Here is a 5,874-nt window from a genome sequence, read left to right on the forward strand (position 1 = left end):
CAGAAAAAAAAAAAAAAAAAAAGACAGAAAAACGGGTGAGTCAAGGATTTTGTTTGTTTTAAGGCAGATTTTTATTTGCTTATAATAATTGTTTATATAAATAATTGTTCATGGAATTGTATACAACCACTGTGTACGTTTTTTATTAAGTTTATTGAAATAATTTAGTTACACATAATTGTATTCAGCATAGAGAATTTTACCTGTATATGTTATATCTAGATTCCTCTTTATTTCCCATTTTGCTGCCCTTCGTTCAACTCCTGTTCTACTCCATATTTTAAAAGTTTTGTTTCCATCTTATGCTTGCTTCCTCACTTTTTTCTTTTCCCTTTTTCATTTTCCCTCTTACCTCCCTAGCGCCCCTTTCTTCTTGAACAATTGTTCCTATGTTTAAAGTAGAAATGAAACTGCTATTACAAAGCAGTTTGTAATAGCCAAAATCTTGGGACAAAAAAAAAAACAAAAAACAAAAAACAAAAACCCACTACTCATGAAATGTTTAAAAAAAGATGTGGTTTTTCTATACAAAGGAATACTTCTCAGTCATAAAGGAAGGTAAACTGGAGACATTTATCTCTAGGCAGACGGACCTTGAGCCATATTCTTAAGTGAAATAAATTGGACAAATGTGTAAATAGTGCGTTGTCTCTCTAGTGTGAGATACTGAAAGTGCAAACAAAAATCAAAATGTATAATTGACATTGTGAATTAAGCATATTAGGGAATTTGAGCTTTGAATAACTCCACTGAATTATATCAATTTGTGAAAGTATTTGTCTATTCCGATGTTTGGAGAATTTTTATCATGAGTAGATTTTGGACTGTCAAATGTCTTTCTTTGCATGTCCTGAAAATAGTTACGATTTCCCCTTTAGTCTGGCGAGATGAATGATTAAATTATGCATTTTTCAAATGTCTACCCATTTTACACACATGGAATAAATGCCATTAGGTTTATGGGACCTTCAAAACATTGTTTCATTTGATTTGATAATAATCTGCTGAAGCTTTTCATATATGTTTTTATTAGAGTTTTCTACTGTAGTTTTCTTATGTTTCCTCTCATTTTAGAATTAGGGTGTTCTCCCTCATAGAATAAGTTGATATTCCTTCTCTATTTTCTGGAAGAGTTTATGACAGATGGGTATATTTGAATTTAAAATGACTTAGTAGAATTCACCATAGAAATCATGAGGGCTGGAATTTTTCTTTTTAGGTCATTATTGATTCAATTTAGTTAATATATCTAGCTCTCCAATATTATGTCTTTGCTGAAAATTCTGTGGCTTGTGTCTACACAGACTTAAATTTATTTATATTTAAATTTTGGAAGCTTAATTGTACATAATGTTTATTTATTATTTTTTAATATTCACATTGGAAAAAAATCATGTCTTCTATTTCTGGTTAGAGATATATCAATTTCTTGACCTGAAAGAACTAGATTTTGGTATCGTTTATTATCACTGTGGATATTCTATTTTCCATTTTAGTGATTCCTGTGGTAATTTTTACAATTCTTTTCTGAAGTTATCTGGATTTAGTTTGTTCTACTTTTGTAATTTCCTGAAATGAAGCATAAATTACAGATTTTAAATCTATCTTCTTTTCTAATTGCACATATTCAGTGTTGCAAATTGCCTTATAGGGGCTGAATTTACTGTATACCATAGATTTTGGTGAGATGGATTTCTGTTCAGTTTTTACTGAAAATAATTTTAAATATCTTGAGATTTCTTCCTGACTCATATGCATGATAAAGCATTCTATATAACCACCACATATTTGCGAGTTTCCCCCTTGTCCTTATTATTGATTTTTAGATTTTTTTTTCCCATGGGAGCTCTAGGATACGAATTTAAAATTTCTATATTTCAAATTTGTGGAAGTTGAGTTTATTGACTCATTGTATTAGACTCTGAGCTATCCTTGTGGATGTTTCCTATAAACTTCAGGAAAATGTATGTTTTGGGCTTGTTGGATGAAGTCTTATCTAAATGACAATTAGATCCAGTTGACTATCTAGAGAAGTTTCTTACTGATTGTATGCCTCCTTTAACTTTCCATTTATGACTAAGGATTGCTCAAATCTTTAATTCTAATAAGAATAAATATCCCTTTATATTGAATTTCCAATCATTTTATTCATGTATATTGGCATTCCATAATTAGTTGTATACACATGAGGGACTGATTTTGCATCTTGTGAAATGAACCGCTTAGTCTTTGTATGATGCCCTTCTTTGTCCTCGAAGATGTTCCTTGCTCAGAAATTTGTTTGAAATTAATTCAGTTACTGCTTGTGTTTTCATCAGTGTTGTGATTGTATAAGTGCTCTACTCCAATTTACTGTTAACTTCCATTTAATTACACTTAAAGTACTTTTTTTAAAAAAGATATCATTGGGTATTTTCAATTCTTTATAGTAGATGTGTGTTTTAATGGTTTTTTAGAGCCATTAATATTAAAAGTATATAGAATACACTTAATTGAATACCTACCCATTTGAATTCTTTTTATTCATTATTTTTTGTTTTCTATTCATTTTTGGAGGTTTTTTTATTTTTCATTTTCTTTTCCATAATTTTATAGATAAGCAAATAGTAATGAAACAGTTTCACATAAAATCGGTAGGACAGTTTCAATAATTAAAACACTGAATACATTCTGCTTACTGGTTAACTGCTGTACAAGATACGGACTTGAGATCATATTTACAAACACCATTAGAAAAAATCATTCTATTCATTAAGAGAATGTAACTATATGTCTATCCTAACCACTTTGAATACACAGATACAAAATGGAAATTCATTTGCATACCCTTTTTTTGTTAAGTTCCGTTATCTTAATATTATACGTGTGTAAACTCAGCAAAATATTCTAAAAGCGTCCAGTAGCCCATAATAGCATTGGGTCTTCTGTTTAACTGACAATGTCAGAAATTGTTGACCAGAGTCCCACACACCTCAACATAACAGCATGGCTTTATTTCCTATATTTCATCTTCATAATTTCTACTGGATGGTGAAGACCAAGGTAAAGCAGGAGCTATGCAACAAGAGTTGCAGCTTTTGGGTCTGATAAGGTCAGTGAAATCCCCTCAGGATTTATCCTGAGATCCTGTACCTCAGATTGTAGAACCTTTGTCAGTGTCAACCATGTGGATGAGTCACAGCCATTGCTTGGCCAATGTGCTCTCTGTGAAAGCCTGAGAGAATGATTTCTCTCCATGTGACTCTCCTTAGGCACACTCTACATCATCGATCACTTTCCTCTTTGGCCCCATAATCTCCTTGATCAGAAAATTTGTGACACTATCAAGTTACATGATGTCACAGTACAAGTTCCCATATGTCCTCAGGCTTAATTGAACTTAAAAGGCTAGGGCCAAAATGTTGGCTTTCCTTGCAGCCCTCCTTTTTCTCTAACTTTGGTCTGAAAACTTAAGTTGTTAACCATCCAGAAGACAAACTTATTGTTATTATCAAACAACTTAGGCTGTTAAGATTAACCTCACTGTCTACATATCAAAAATCTTAGGCATACAATGGAACAGGTATTTTTCATCAAGTATTGCTATGTTGAATTTTAAGTCCTTACAGAATATGATAAGAAACATTTAAAAATTGAAATATATGTTAAAAATAGGCATAAAAAATTATATGCTTCTCATGTTTGCACATAAGTCCAAAAATCTCACCATATACAACCTTGAAGCAGGACAGTCCCACAATATTCCTTTTACTGTCTCTTGCCTTCCTTCACCACCCCCTTCTTCATGAACATCCATCTACCTGAGAGACATCATAGCAGCAACTGGCATGTCATGACAAGCAGCCCATATTCAGAATACCAGAATGACAGGCACTCCAAACATGAAACTACTATTACAAATTACCATCTGCAGTGCAGTAGCTTAGTTCACAGGTATCAGTAAATATAGTTAGTCAGGGTGAGAATCTTTCCAAATGACTGCTAGATTAAAACATCTTTTTTTCTGATTTTATTTTTTGGCATAAATTTATTGATAAACAAATAGCAATGAGAGTTTCAAATCAAATCTGTAGGATAGTTTCAATAATTAACACACTGTATACATTCTTCTTAGTGGTTAATTGCTGTACAAGATGTGGACTCAACATCCTATTTACAAACACCATTAGAAAAAATCATTCTATTCATTAACAGAATGTAACTGTATATCTATCCTAACCACTTTGAATACACATAAACAAAATGGACATTCATGTGTATATCCTTTTTATGTTAAATTCCGTTATTTTAATATTATAGGTGTGTAAACTCAGCAAAATACTCTAAAAGATTCCAGTAGCCCATAATACTATTGGGTCTTCCGCTTAACTGGCACTGTCAGAAATTGTTGACCTGAGTCCCCCACAGCTCAACATAACAGCGTGGCTTTATTTCTTATGTTTCGTTTTTATACTTTCCTTCTGGATGTTTAAGACAAAGGTAAAGCAGGACCTATGAAACAAGAGTTGTAGCTTTTGGGTCTGATAAGGTCAGTGAAATCTCCTAAGGATATATCCTGAGATACTGTACCTCAGATTGCAGATCCTTTGTCAGTGTCAGCTATGTGGATGAGTCATGGACATTGCTTGGCCAATGTGCTCTCCGTGAAAGCCTGAGAGAATGTTTTCTCTCTGTGTGACCCTCCCCAGGCACACTCTACATCATCGATCACTTTCCTCTTTGGCCACATAATCTCCTTGATCAGAACATTTGTGACACTACCGAGTTACATGACGTTACAGTACAAGTTCTCATAAATAATGAGTCATAATAGACTTTAGAAGGCTAGGGCCAAAATGTTGGCTTTCCTTGTAGCCCTCCTTTTTCTCTAATTTTGGTATGCAAACATAGGTTGTTAACCATCTAGAAGACAAGCTTGTTGTTATTATTGAACAACTTAGGCTGTTAAACTTACCTCACTATCTGTCTACATATCAAACATCTTAGGGATAATATGGTACAGGTATGCTTCATCAAATATTGATATGTTGAACTTTAAGTCCGTACAGAATATGATTAAAAAACATTTAAAAATTTCAATATTTTTTAAAAATAGGCATAAAGAATTATATACTTCTCATGTTTGCACATAAGTCCAAAAATCTCACCATATACAACCTTGAAGCAGGACCATCCAACAATATTCCCTTTCCTGTCTCTTGCTTTCATTCACCACCCCCTTCTTCTTGAACAACCGTCTACCTGAGAGACATCATAGCAGCAACTGGCATGTCATGACAAGCTGCCCATATTCAGAAGACAGAATGACGGCACTCCAAGCATGAAACTACTATTACAAATTACCAACTGCAGTGCAGTAGCTTAGTTAACAGGTATCAGTATATATAGTTAGTCAGGGTGAGAATCTTTCCAAATAACTGCTAGATTAAAAAATCTTCTGAAGATTCTCAGGATCATTGCCTTGCTCATCTTCCACATATAACTGTATGGCTTGACATTGTCATGTTTCCTAGCCCTTCTCCTTTCCCTCTCTTGATTAGTTAGTCCTTGAGATCCTGCTTTCCTTTTACATGTATGATATCTTTCTATATGTATTTCTCCTTTTGAGTTCTTATACTAGGGAGACTATGTGATATTTACTCATGTGTGTCTGGTCTATTTCACTTATGAGTATATGTTCAACTGGCATTCACTTCAATATAAAGGCTTGGAGTTTATCATTCTTAATAGCTGAATAATACTCCAATGAGGAAAAATGCCACAACTTTTTCAACCATTCCTCAGGTAATGGGCATCTTGGCTGTTTCCAATATTTGGCTATCACAAATTGTGCTGTTATAAACATAGGCACACATATATCACTATGATATGATG

The sequence above is a fragment of the Octodon degus genome, unplaced genomic scaffold (assembly GCF_000260255.1).
Source record: "Octodon degus isolate 3935 unplaced genomic scaffold, OctDeg1.0 scaffold00464, whole genome shotgun sequence".
Taxonomy (NCBI): Eukaryota; Metazoa; Chordata; class Mammalia; order Rodentia; family Octodontidae; genus Octodon; species Octodon degus.